Source organism: Ceratotherium simum, chromosome 23 (genome assembly GCF_057802395.1).
Source record: "Ceratotherium simum simum isolate JZ-2026a chromosome 23, ASM5780239v1, whole genome shotgun sequence".
Taxonomy (NCBI): Eukaryota; Metazoa; Chordata; class Mammalia; order Perissodactyla; family Rhinocerotidae; genus Ceratotherium; species Ceratotherium simum.
Window position 1 is genome coordinate 15,135,826 of NC_141922.1, and position 15,188 is coordinate 15,151,013.

The 15,188-nt window shown below is 41.0% G+C and overlaps 1 pseudogene; it reads right to left on the minus strand.

The window, feature by feature from the left end:
* Nucleotides 1-12,822: 12,822 nt before the first annotated feature.
* On the minus strand, nucleotides 12,823-13,059 carry LOC101389284 (small nuclear ribonucleoprotein G pseudogene; annotated as a pseudogene).
* Between the last annotated feature and the right edge of the window lie 2,129 nt (nucleotides 13,060-15,188).

The window sequence follows — 15,188 nt, forward strand, 5'->3', positions numbered from 1 at the left end:
GATGTGGACTCAAAAAATCTCAAAGAAAAAGAACGAGTTCCTCTTAAAGTTATGCTTTTAAACCTAGAGAAGTCTAAGGTGTGAATCTTCCATAGCCTTTTAACCGAAGTCCCCGTTTACAGTTTTGTCCTCCCAAAGCCACTGGGAAATGCCATTTCATCCTTGTCCTTCTCTCCTTTAACCCTGTGGTGCTCCCCACTCCCTCCACATCTCCAGGTAGTGGTCACACATCTCTGAAATCACTAACCCAGCTTCATACTCCTGCAACAAGAGTCAGTTTACAGTTCTTCTCATTCCCCAGGTCCCTGTCACCTCTCTGACCTTGCCAGTTCTCCTCCCAGAACGTGCTTTATCTGGCCCCCTTTCACCTGGCTCAGATGTGACTCCTCCAGGAAACCTTGGACTCTGGTATCCCTCCTCTGTGTTCCATCACACACTATGCATAGATTCTCTTTGCATTTACCACTGCCACCTCTAGTTTCCAGGTGAGCCATGGTGGCAAGGGCTGGCCTTCCTTCAGGGCATTCACAGTGGCCATTCCCACTGCCTAGAACACCTGCCCTCTTGACTTCTCTTCACTAGCCCATTCTAACCCATTAAGTCTCATTTGCAATATCATTTCCTCAGAAAAGCCATTCTTGAACCTCCAGCCTATACTTTAAACCCTACCTATGTCCTATGTCTCTGATCTATGTCCTCACAGTCCTTTTCCAAGGCATTTATCCCAGTGCAATTGAGGTTACTTACAGTGTGAGTATTTATTATCATCTTCCTAACCATTAGACTGACAGCTTCATAAGAGCAAGAAAGACACCTGTCCTCTTGACCTAGTTAACCCTCGGATGTAGTCACACTAGGAGATCAGTATCTGGCGAATGAATAGAGTTGATTTCACTCTTTAACTTAAAAATGATCAAGTTGGGGATGAGTCAGTTTTCTAAGACAGAAACCAGCCTCTCCACTAGTTAGCAACACAGAAGATGGATGTGTGTATTAGACTTTTCTCTGAGAACAGGACTATTCAAGACAAATGAGAAACACCAACAAAGAGGGAGTTTTTCTAGGTGAAAGTTAAAGTATAGGTTTATCTATTCAAGAAAGGCCATTTGTCCCCACTTTCCCCCAAAAAACAAACAGAACCCAGGATATTTGTTGAGTAGCAGCTTATAGCCTGACTCATGGCCCTGGAAGCATGCCATTCTCTAATAGACAAAATTAGGTTAAAAGACTGGCGTTGGTCACATGGTTTCAGATAAAGCCCTCTATTTAGGAGTTTTGTTCCAAATATAATCAGATTCCAAAAGTCTATGAGGGTTTATTTATTTATGATAATGAGGACCCAGCGCCTTCTGAAATCTGTGCGTTAGTGCAGCAGGCTGTGTGCACTGTGCCAGTATTACTCTGAAAAATAACAACAAGGCTTCTTTGACCCAGGAAAGTCACAGCCTGAGATGCTTATTTTTGAAGCAGCATTTATTTTCTGCTGGTTTAAAACATGGTCCCCTTAGGAATAACCTTCTCGCTGCCCCAGAAATGCTGATCCGCCATTGTGTAATGTCAGCCCTCCTGTGCACCCCTGTGGGGATCACGTTCCTCACGGCAGGGGGCATCCAGCCCGCTCCTTCCTATTCCCTGTCTCGCTCTTTTCTGAGAACTGAAAATTCTTCCTGAGAGGAGAGGAATGGAATATACATAGAACATGTCCCCAAGTAGATGGGTCTGTTTCCAGAGGAGAGCATGGAGGAAACCTAGTGAAGAGATTTAAGAAAAAGACAGAAAAGAGATTTTTTTTTTCTGCCCAGCCCCCACGGCAAACCCCTCCCTGCCCAAGTCCATGTTTGCTGAGGCCTCTTTCAGTCAGCCCTACTTCCTGGGCTGCTTTCAGAAATAGAGGGGAGCTTAACAAATGTTTCCGTGTTTGCTTTTTAAGCAAGGACAGGTAAGAAGGGACCCATTCACAAGCGCACTGGCGAGCCAAAATAGCAGGTGGCGGCTGGGCGGAAAGAATCAAAACCCTAGAACACTTCAGTCCTCATGATCCTGTTATCTGCCCTTCTGATCAGAACGTGACTCCTGATTGATTTTGAGGAAAGTTTCAATACCTCAGGCTATTTGCATCCTTCTCTTTTCTCACAGAGTTTGCTCAAGTGTGTCTGGTCATAGGCTTCTGATTTACACTGACTCCTAGTTCCTCTTTCTCAGGTGGAGACCTTGGTGAGTTCTGATACATGTCTCTGATGAGTAGCTGGAATCAACCCGTTAGCCCTCTGCTGAGAAACTTACATGTGTTAGCCCTGGGGTAAGGAAGGGACATTCAAAGAGAAAGGCATGGCCTTTTCTTCACCCTAACTACATGGGTATATCTATTTTCAAAATGGCACAGAATAAGTCAGAAGATGTGGATCTAAGACCTGTGCAACTTGAGCATGTTGCTTCACCTCTCTATGACTCAGTTTTCCTATCTATAAAATGGGATATCCATCTCTCACCTGTTATTTTATAGGGCTGACATAGGGAAGAAATGAGATGATGGATGTGGAGGCATTCTGTAAATGCTACATCAGTCTGTAATGTAAGCTGAGCGTCAAGTGAGTGGTGTGAAACAGGCTGTCATCTTGACCCTTGCTGTACATTAGAATTACGTGGAATGCCGTGGAAAAAATGTTGATGTACTGGCATCATCTCCACAGACTGGGGTAGTACTTGTTATGGGGCGTTTTTTTAACCTACTGAGGTGGTTTTAATGTACAGTCAGGTTTGGGAACTGCTTGTGAATAAAAGAGTGGTGGATGTTGAGAGCAAGGGGAATTTGTGGATTAGGGTGGGTAGAAAGGAAAAGCCTTGAAGGAAAACATAGGAATTTGAGTGGTAGAAGGAGCCTATTCCTAGCGGAAATGAACAAGGAGATGGAGAGAAGAAAAGTGAAGGGAGGGAGCTGGTAAGTCAATTACTCATGAAGGAGTGTAGTGCATGGACTCGAGAAGACAGTACCTTTTCCAGAAAGCCTCAAGTGCCTCTCCTTGGTGACTTCATAATACCTGTACTTCTCTATGTCACTGCCCTGCTACATTGTTTTATAACTGTCTGGGTGTGTGTCTGACTCCCCCAATGGACCATGAGTTCTTCGAGGACACAGATTGTTCCTGTAGTCTGTGAATCCTCAGCACTTAGCAAGGTGACTGGCAGAGATGAAGAGCTTAATAGATGATGGTTGACTAAATGACAGGATTTGGGCATCTGGAAAGGACTTATTTTAGGTTTGACTGTGTCACTAATTTACTGGGATGCCCAAGACCAACTTTTTGCCTCTTTAGGTTTCAAGGTCCTTCTACTGTGATATTGGATGGCTTTAGGAATTCAAGTATTTGAGTAAGCACTGTGTCTAGAGAGGTTGAGGTTCAGGGAAGTATCAGGTTCAAATGATTAGAACAGTTTTATTCAGGACAGTGCTTCTCTAACTTTAATGTGCATACTAAGGTACCTGGGGATATTGTTAAAAGGCAGATTCTAATTCAGCAGGTGTATGTGGGGGGCCTGAGATGCTGCATTTCTAACAAGCTTCCAGGTGATGTCAGTGAGGCCAGCCAGTGGTCCACACTGAATAGCACTGGTCAATAGTACTTACTCCCATGTGAGGCTGACACTGCTGGACCGTGATCCACACTCGGAGTAGCAAGTAATTTGGCATATATGATGCCAAAATGACCTACTAGAAGTTTTTCATCCCACACTCTGAAATAATGAATGAAAAAAAAAGTCTTGGCTGAGGTACTTTGCTGGCTAGAAAAATAGGATTTAGGTCAATCAAACCTGGGCTCTAATTCTGTCTTGATTAATTCCTAACCATGTGATTTTAGTCAAGTGACCTCAAATCTCTTCACCTTGGTGTCTTAATCTGTGAAATGGAATAATAAAATCTATCTCAAGAAGGAAGACATGAAGATTCAATATGATGATGTAGGTAATGCAATTAGTAGGCAGTAGGTGCTTCACACATGCTAATTCTTTTCTTACTGACTCAGCAACACAGGAAGTAAAGAAATTTCAGGAATTATAGGCTTCTTTCTCTTCTTATCGAGAAAGGACAGTTATGCTTTGTAGGAAATGCAGTACTTTTCACTTCCTTTCTTTAAGGGGAACGAAACCCCCAGGTGTGTCTTAGTACAGAATCGGTGTGAAGAAAGGAGAGTAAAAGTGAAAAGCTCTCAGAGGGAGCTGACTCACAAGTCCTTAGGGAAAAGCAGCCAACCCGTGAGGCTTTGGAGGGAAGACGCTGAGGCCAACTTAGGGGGAACATGAAGCAAAAGAGAAAGAAAAGAGAAAGACACAGAAATTTCTCCTACTACTTACCACCTCACAGCACAAGCCCTCTCCCTTCAACTCTCTGCTTTCTGTACTGAACCCTGAGTCCTGCTGGCATTATATTTAGACACATTTTATTTATATAGTTAGGATGCAGGGATCAGGGCAACTTCATATTCTGGTCTCTTGGGAGATCAGATGTGAACACAGGTATTATTATCTGGATCCACCTTTACCATAGTCCCTTGTAGTAACCTCCGTAATTATTTCTCAGGCTCCTAAATAACAAGCTCTGAAGGTAACCCCTGGGGTGATTTTTAGTGACTTTCCATCAAAGCAGGTGTAACCAGCGTCATCAATTTTCCATTGTTCTCTTTGTACCCATCTTCTGGTTGCTGGGCGTCTATTAGACTCAGGCTGACCCTAGACTGTTCAAATGGCATCTTTTTGGTACTGCAATCAACAACTCCCTGCTCAGGTGTGTGCATGCTCATATTTAGGTCTCCTATACTCTATATTTGCTAATCCTAGCCAGGAGTTAGGAAAAACAATCTGATTAGGGATATAATCCTGTGACCATCTGCTTGATTTATCATTCCCAGAAGGAATTTGCATTTTAAAAGAGGAGCTTCTTAAAGTAAATGAGTCTTTAATTTTGTGAGTTACTACAATGCCTGCTCATTATACGTATTTGGGGAATTGAAAAACATACAAATGTGCAAGCCTAAGAAGTCTGCATTCTAAAGATCTACATGAGGCCTTGAGTATCTATAGTTTAGAAAGCTTTTCCAGGTGATTCTGATGCACAGAGCTGCTAACTCTTGGCTATTGGAGAATTATTATGGAATATTGGGACAAGTTTTTCCTTTGTAAGAATAGAAGTGTCTATTCTTGACTTAAATATCCTTTCAGTTAGCCATTACTGTGTAATAAAACACTCCAAACCTAATAAATTAAACAAAAACTATATTTCTCATGATTCTGTAGATTGCCTGGTTCTTCTGCACTACATAATATCAGCTGGGTCACTCACTTGGCTGTCTTCAGCAGGTGTCTGGGCTGGGCTGGAAGATCTGAGGAGTCACTAACATGTGCAGAGCGTTCCACGAATCCTCTCCATATAGATAGTTTGGGTTTTCTCAAATCAAAGTGGTTGCAGTATAATCAGATTTCTTATATGGTGGCTGGCTTCAAGAATGAATATAGAATCTGCCAGTCTTCCTAAAGAGTAGGCCTGGAACTGACACAGCATTACCTCTATATGCCACCCCATGTTTAAGGGGATAGGACATAGATTTCACATTTTGATGGATAGAGTGATGTGTGTATATAGGGAGGGAAGGAATAGATGGTGTCATCTTTGGATACTATTTACTACAGCATCTTCCCACCAATTTGCTAGAGATCAGGAAACATAACACCCTGCCTCTGAAGACTATGAATCCTTACACTAAACAAAATAGCACAAAATGTCCATTGGGACCAGATGAGCATTTGAGATCATCAGTGGTTGTCTCAAAAGGATTAGAGGACTTATGAGATTCCTCCTTCTCTATTGCTGGAGAAGTGGCTAATTGACAACCTCTAACCAGAGGAAACTCAGGCAAACACTCCACATTCACTTTGTGCGCCCCTAAACTCCAGGGAGCTTTGTGGGAGGGTGGCACAACCAAATGGAAAGAACATAGCTTTGAGCCTAACTGAAAGGGTTTAGATTCCTAGATCTACCACGGGAGACCTTTGGTGGGTTAATTTTCTGAGCCTCAGTTTTGTCTTCAGAAAAGTGCACATGTTATCTTTTCCCAGGCTTTTTGTGAAAACTCAAGGTGATGATATATGCAGGCACTGACTGAACTGTTTAACAAATGTTGTCCCTATGGCACTAAGCAATAAGTCTCTTTGTTAAAAGAGCTAACTTTGTAGAGGTATTTAAAGTCATAGGGAAAAGAAAACATTTTGTTACACATTTTATGGGAGAAAAAGAAGAGAGAAAGCAAGCATCTAAGTGTATATTTAATGAGCAAGGACATATACTTTAAAATGTGGAGGTTCATTTGTTGGGTGAGTCACCCAAAAGAATTTCTCTGATATTGATAAGCACTGTGCGTGGTTTCAGCTCATTTTCCAGAACAGTGATTCCACCTCCCTTGGAACAGTCATAGCTACCAGGAAGTTTAAGGAGGGAGCCTTGAGAAAGTGTCTGTATTCTAAGCCAAGCGGGCTGTAGAAGCAGAATATGAAGAAACCAGTGGAGAGAAGAAAGGGAGAATGGATTACAAAAGATGTGGAAGATGCCTGGAATTTCACACCTATGTCATCTCTTTTGTGGTAAAGAGGAAATTCCAGGATCATACCTACCCCACATATACCACCACATCCTTGACTACTGGCACACGACTATGGAGAACAATGACTGCAGTATTTCACAAAACACTCTTTGATTGGGCTTGGAACACCTGTTTTCCATGTTTCTGTCTAGAGTAATGCTATTATAATCTTCTTTCAAACCCATAGGCCAGTATGGTAGTGGCTCCTATCTGCAGGGGATATACTCCAAGACCCCCAGTGGATGCCTGAAACCACAGATAGTACCAAACCCTATATCTGCTATGTTTCTTCGTATACATACATACCTATGATAAAGTTTAATTATAAATTAGGTACAATAAGAGAATAACGACAGTAACTAATAATAAAATAGAACAATTATGACAATATACTTCAATAAAAATGACTAGATCTTAGCAACCTCAGCATATGATTTTTTTTCTTTCCTTATTAAGTCGAGAACTTTTACCTTTTCACTTAAAGGAAGTACGTTATAGCCTCTCTTTGGTATATCTGAATTGCCAGCATCACTACTCTTGAGTTTTGGGGCCATTATTAAGTAAAATAAGGGTTACTTGAACACAAACACAGTGATACCCTGACAGTCATCTGATAACTGAGAGGACTACTAAGTGACTAACAGATTGGTAGCATATACAGCGTGGATACACTGGACAAAGGAATGATTCACAGCTGGGCAGGGTGAAGCAGGATGGGTTAAGATTTCATTGTGCAATTTAAAATTTAGGAATTGTTTATTTCTGGAATTCTCCATGTAATATTTTAGGACCGTGGCTGACTGCAGGTAACTGAAACCACGGAAAGTGAAATTGTGGATAAGGGGAGACTATTGAGTTCACAGGAAAGAAGAATCCCAATGATCTGGTCTCTAAGCATCCCTAAATAGAAATCAAGGGGGCTTTTTCCATTTCCAAGATTTTATTCTTGGACCTAAGAGACAGATAACTCATAGGGCAGGAAGGAAGAGAACTGAAACAGGTTAAGGTGTACTGCATGGTGATCAGTGTGCTGTATACCTCACAATGTTTCTCTCATGGCATATTTTTTCAACAACTCTGCAACGTAAGCATTTTAGTCCTATTTCATGGTTGAGTAAATTGAGGCTTAGAGAGTAGGTCAATCAGGAAAAGATGAATTCGAAGTCCAAAGCATTCTGTCCTGCCTCATTATGTAATAGTAAGATGAGCAATCCGATAAGAATTGTCATAAGCCTTTTTGCCTTGAACAGAGAAACATCCTAGAAACATAGGTAAAGCTGCCTGCTTCAGAATGTGACAGAAAAACCTAAAAACATTTCAGAAAGATGTAGATAATTTGAATGATTCAAATAGGTTTGATTTAATATATGTAAGGAGCCTACAAATAGAGTATGTTAATCATTCTCTTGCATCCAAGTATCAGTGGTAAAAACCTAGCCTGTATTTGGTCACAATAAAAAAAGACTTTAAAAATGGCCCCAAATAGAGATTTTTAAAGAAAATAGAAAAGACAAAGCAAATAGATTTTTAAAAAAGTTTAACCACGGGAAAAATATAAAATACTCTCCAATACAAGCCTGGGAGCAAAGAAGAAATAAAAATAGATATTAAATCTTATCTAGGAATCAGTGAAAAGATGATTACTTGTTATCAAAACTATTGGATAGAAACCTGTAATTAGAAGGAAATGTATAGCCTAAAATGCTTTAATTATTTTACTATTGAAAATAAATGAATGATTCCAATTAAGAATGAGAAAAAGAACCACAAAGTAAATCATGAGGGAGTACTGAGAACTGACAGATGCAAAAGGTGAAATTCATGATGTAGAAAACAGTACAGTGAAAATATAGAGAGGACCAATCGAAAAGACCAATGAACGAGATTAAGCTTGGCAAGTTTGCTGAAGGGAAAAAGAGGCTTGGCTTCCCTTGCTCCAGACCACGTAGTGGAAAACCTGTAATTAAAACCCTGCTTGTCTGCATCCAGAGCCCTGTCTAATATGTCATCCACTATGAAGAAGATAAAAAAAAAAATAGGGCATTAATAAACTGACTTGAAGATGGTAAATAAAGGTTTTTCCAACATTTCCAAGATATGTGGGCTATAAGAAGTTTGAATGACCTGCATTCTTATTCCTTTCCCCTGCATGGTCACAAAGCAAGTAATACCTGGTTAACACTGAGGATTCAGGTCTGAGCTATGGCTATTGCCCAATGACTTTTCCTATTTTTAGAACATTCCTGTAATTTTTCCATCAACGTTGAATATATGAGATCCAGAGAAAGATAAGGAAACATACTAAGAGAAACAAAATGACCAGTCTAAGAGGAGAAGCCACATTGGACCTCAGGGGCTTTATTGAACTTGGTTTATGTACCAGACACAGTTTCACATTGATTATACAGGAGGTAGGTTTTATTAATCCCATTGCCAATGGCAATACTAGGACACAGAGACATTCAGCAACCTGCCCAAGGCCACACAGCAGTAAGCAGCAGGGTTTGACCTCAGGCTGCCTGACTCTGGAGCCCATGCTTGCAAACACTCCACTGAACCATTTCCTAATTCCCACTGAGTGATTCTGGCTCTCTCACTGTTTTCCCCTCCACCTCATTACCTCCCATGATGGGCCCTCACATTTCCTTGCTGGCCCAGGATCTGTGATACGGCCTTATGAACTGATTGGGCTAGGAGAGGTGCAGCCGTGTGAAAACACACATGCTCCCCTTCCTCAGCTGCACTGTTCTTCCCTTCAGCTGATATTTCTCCTGTTATATATATGGAATTTTATACAAATGTTTCTGCCATGAGTTTCCTTTTAGAGGATGAATAAAAGAATGAGACGTTTTGTTTTCCTTTGTTCCCTGGTAGCACCTATGTTAAGAATTTGTGCTGAAAACATGAGTCACTAATTCTTGGAGCAAAACACAAGGAAGTGAATGGATCTAATACCTCTGTGAGATGTCGGCTTGAGCTTGTGTGGGAACGAATCAACTGGAACCGCTTAGGCGAAGTTTCATTCAAAACACAACAGTCTTCCCCTCTCCTCCCCATCCCCAACGGCTCCCAACATGACTGCTTTGTTCAAGTTGCCGCATTTGCTTTTTTGTATGATTGTCAAATATTTCAGGCAAGTGATATCTAGTTCCTTTGTATGTGGGTGTGTACCGAATTGTTAGGGTTTATAATTATTAACTGAATCATTGGCTTGTTGTTCGATAGGCAGCCTGGATTTGGGAATAGTTATTTACAGAACAAAGGCAGGAGGGAGGTGGTTTAAATACAGTGCAGGGTAAATAAGCTTGAAAAGTACCTAATTTTCGTGGACTTTATAGCTTCCAACTAAATCTAAACCCAGTGCATTTTAATTCCCTTGCACTCTGTACGTTATGGGCAGAACATATCCTGTTGGAAGAGCGAGTTCTAATTCTCAGCACACAGAAAAACATTGTCAGAACCTGCTTTCTAGAGAGTGACCTACGTGGGCAACCTCCACTTACCCACCTCCTTCAGCCCCAGTAATTTGATTGCCTGGAATGTTCTCATTAGAATTCATTGGCTCCAGGGAGCTGCACGAATGAATGTCAGTGAGTCAGCGTGCTGGCTACTGGGGATGCACAAGCAGGCTCCCTGGGTGCTCAGGATGTTTTCTTTGGAAGGAACCATCTTCCTTGAATTTCTTTTCTTTGCATGAGACAATGAGGAGTGGGAAGTCACTTTGGCTGTGACTGTTTATCTCTCTTCTTTCATATGCGTCGCTCAATTCCTTGAAAACTATAAATCCTGGGGCAAAGAGGCATTTGGGGAATCAGCTGGAAGCTCTCTGCAGAGGCCATCTTTTCTGTTGGTTGACAAAATTTCTCCCAGTAGCCTCTACTTGTCTATCCATCAGATCTCAAAGTCTGTCAGAGAAAAAAGTCTACGGTGGCTTCCCGCAAACTGTGGCATACACTGAAAATTAGGGTTCTCATCAAGTTTTCCCTCCTTATCAAGACGATATCACTCCTGGATGATGTAGCACCCCTCCCTCTGATCCTGGTTCAACAGTACTACCACCTTTATTACCACAGTTGCTGACACTGATACAATCACCATTACCAGACCCCTACCCTCACCCCACCATCAATACCACTACCCCTACCATCAGTACCACCACCCCCATCATCAGTACCACCAGGCCTACCAACAGTGTCATCATCACCACCATCAGTATTACCACCCCCACCATCAGTATCATCACCCCCACCATCATTACCACCACCCCTACCATCAGTATCATCACTCCTACCATCAGTAATACTACTACCAAAAACTACCATCCTAGCTGCACTAGCACGACATCCACCACCACCACTAATAATGGCACCATCATCACTACCTTCATTTAATTTATCTGTTATTTACTGAGCAGTTATTGACTTAGTTATATACTGAGTATAGCCTTCCATGATTCCTGCTTCGGAGGAAAAGAGTCCATTAGAGGAACTTAGAAAGATATATAAATGGCAATTATATGAGATTTGGGGAAATATATGCTGTAAGAGAGATATAAGCAAGATGCTGGGTAAAGATTTTAGTAATTCAGGACAATCCGCTTAAATGTCACTTTTTCTGGGAAGCTGGAAGCTAGGAATGATTTTGGCTCCAGGTAACACAATAGCCAAACTAGAATAATTAAGACATAATTATTGCACATGGCAAAATGCCTAGGGCTGGCTCAGTGGCTCAAGAATATCAGGGCTCTAGGCCGCCATTGGTGTAATTCTCCTTCTTCTTCATTCATGGCTGTAAAATGGTGATCTCCTGTGGCAACTGAATTCAGTCAGCAAACAAGGGAGATCAGAGAGTAGAGTGAGACCTCGCCTCTTACACCATCTACTTTAACATGGTAGGGAAAATATTTCCCATAAGACTCTAGTAAAGTCCTTTTAATGTCTTTTTGGCTATAATTGAGTTATGTGGTTACCCCTAGCTGCATGGGAGTCCTGGAGTGATGCCCTAGCCTTTGCAGTCTCTCTAGTTAAGGCAGAAAGGAAAAGAAAGAAATGGATTGAAATTGCTGGCAGTTATGAAGCCAAACTACATGCTACAAAAGAGAAACCTATAGTTCTGTCCAATGAAGACTTCTGTGATCCTCTGGAAGGTTCTGGTGCTCTTCTTATAACTTGCTGTGCCATTGGTTGACAAATTTTTTGGTAAATCACACCAAATAATGACAAAAATTATGATAAACAAAAATTTGCTTAATTATTAGTTTTAATTTCTATCTACCTGTTAGATTTTAAGATCTAGGAGAATAGTGTCAATGTCTACCTTGTTCCTTATGGTATCCTCAGCATCAGGCACAGGGCTTGACATGTAGTGGACAAGCAACATATGAATACATATAAGAACGAACGAATGAACGAATGAATGCGGTCTCTGAGATCTGTTGAGATCAATGGAAGGAAAGAGGATTTCAACAATGGTGCATATTGAGATGGATATGTATGTATGTACACATGTATGTATGTATTAGATTCTGGTATCTTATCTTGAATACAATAATATTCAAAGCATGTTTAGAGTTTTTTGTTTTAGACTCAGTCTTTCTGCTAAAAATTACTTTTGTGCTTCCCATGTTTTACTTCTGCAGTATTGCACTTAAAATGGTGGGGAGTGAAAAAGCTAAAGTCGTTCAAGTTAATTTTCTAAACAAGGGTTTGAAAAACTGCAAAGAATTACACAATATTATTTGTAAACAAGCATTTCCACTTTGAATGACCTTCCCCCGTTTCCTCCTCCTTTTCTGTTTCCTTCTCCTCTTCTCCCTCCTTCTTCTTCTTTTTATTCTTTTGGCTGATTGTTTATAATGGGAAGGGAAGTAGATAATGTAACCTTGACCCTCTTTCAAATATAACACAATTATTCTCTATTTTAATGTGTAAAACTCCATAATCAATTGCAAATTATATGCATCAGGCAGAGTTTGGTTAAAGGGGAAAACTTAGAATAACAGATACTAATTTACTCTTTCTTTTTTAAGAGTAGCTGAGAGAGAGAAATCATCTTTATCATAAAAAGTAATTTAAAAATGTTTATCATGAAGAATAAGCTATACCAATTCTCTTACATTGTCTAAAACAGGATGCGAGATGTGAGGTCATCTGAAGGCAAATTGTTTCTGTTTTCAGGGTACGATTATTCATACTTATCTCTGGGCTTCTAACATGATGACACTGTTTCCTCATGTTACCACCATTCCAATAATCTTCTATTGCCCAGTCCTTGCCAGCTCTACACATTCATCTATCACAAGATGATATGTAAAGGGATCACATACTTGAAATATTCCTTAAACCTGTCTAGCACCATTTAGTTTCAGTGAAAATCTCTTGTCCATAAAATTTTTAAACTCTGATTGAGGAGGGAGGTGGGATTTTCTCATGGTGTGTTTCTCTGGTGAACTTGGCCCTACTTTGGCCCTATCGCTATGTTCAAATTACCTCCAAAACTCAGTGGCTTAAAAAGTAGGCATTTTATGATATCCGTTTTGTGCATCTGGAATTTAGGAGAGCTCAGCTGCTCACTTCTGCTCCAAGCAGCACCACTGAGGTCACTCAGTGGTATTCAGCTTGTGGATGGGCTGGTCTGGCAGGTCCAAAAGGGCTTCATTCATATGTCTGGTGTCTTGGCAGGGATGGCTGGAATAGCTGGAGGCTGGCTGGGCATCTATTTCTACTTGTTTCTATGCCACAAGGCTGGCTTGGGCTTCCTGACAGCATGGTGGCTGGGATTCAAGAGAGAGGGTTCTAGGAACAAGCACCTGGAAAGCATACATTCTAAGAAGCTCAGGCACTAGCTGCAAGGCTCCTTATCACCTTGACCCGGAAATCCCAGGAATTTCTTTCCTGGAAATGCACTTCTGCTGCATTCTATTGGTCAATCAAGTCGCCAAGGTCAACCTATATTCAAGGCAGATTTACCTTCTTAATGGAAGAGGTAGCAAAGAATTTGTGGCCATCTTTAATCTATCAAAGAAGGAATGGCAACAGAAAGAAATGAGGAAAAAGAAGAACATTTTATTCAGACAACTGAGTCATACAGTCTGGAGGGATTATAAAGTACATGGGAGTTAGAGCTGGGAGGTACAATGCAAGGCCTAAAAGTCAAGAATGGAAACTTTGTACTTTAACAGAGTGGGAAATGGGGAACTGATGAAAGAGGAGAATAGGAGTGACCAGGTCAGAAAAAATGTGTTATTGGTGAGGGGAGGTGCTGAGGGGTGAGGATGAGGAATGGGTTGGAGGTAGGAGACACTGGGATAAGCTCACCAAAAAAGAGGCAACTGGAGAAGTCAGGGGGAAATGTTACTTGGGTCTAAACAAGGTATTATTGAAGTACATGGAAACAAGGGGACTAATAGGAAAGATAGGATTTCCAAGACAGAATTTATATACCATTATCATCTGTAGTGTTCATTATGAAACATTCTCTTAATGACATGAAGAGTATATAGGAAAACACTTTGGATATATTAGGTGGCATATTAATGAAACCCCAACTCACAGAGGCTTGTGAATAATGGAATTTATTGACTCCTGTAAAATGAAAGTCCAAGGTTGGAACCAGATTCAGGTACAGTTTGATTCAGTTGAATGATGCCATTCTTTCTTCTTTGATCCTTGGTGTGCTGGCTTTATTTCTTCTAATGCTGACAAAATATCTGAAGTTACCATAAGCCTCATATCCTCCACTATCAAATCCCACAGAAGAGAGTATTCTTCTCTGTCCCAGAAATCCTAGCAAATTTTCCTTGTGTTTTGTTGACTCTGATTGAGTTATAGGATTCAGCTCAGCAAACCATTCCTCTCTGGTCAGTTCCTTTATTCCTTAAGTTCTACAGGGGCAGACATCTGTGGTGGATTTGCTAGAATTGTCTATGACCAGATGGGTATGTCTGTCTAACTCTGGGGCTCAGTATTAGGAAGCCTAAGCCAGATTTTATTTTCCGAATGTGGTCCCAAGTATATCTCCCATTGCACAGATTCTTTGAAATCTTACCACTCCTCCATCAAGAAATGGAGTCTCTGTTCCTTCTCTTGAATCTGAACAATAGAGTATGTGACTGCTTTGACAAAAAACTTATTACAAAAGTGATACATTGTGATTTCCAAGACATAAAAATGCCAGGCGCTTCTTCCTTATTCTCTTGGAATACTCAGTCTTGGAATCCAGCCCTAGGTTGTAAGGAAGCTCAAGCAGCCTTGGAGAGGCCCGTATGGAGAGGGCCCAAGGATCCCAGCTGACAGCCTCAACTGAGCTCTGTCAATAGCCAGGACCAACCTGCCAGTTGTTTGGTTGAGCCATCTTGAAAGTGGATCCTCCAGCCCTAGTTGAGTCACCCCAGCTAACGTCAGATAGAGCAGAGACAAGTTGTCCCTGCTAGGCTCTGGCCAAGTTGGAGATTTATAAGTAGAACAAATGATTGCTGTTGTTTTAAGTCACCGATTTTTGTGTGGTTGTTACAATAGCCCTGGAACAAAGCCCATTGCCATGAAATATCTGTGTCTCATC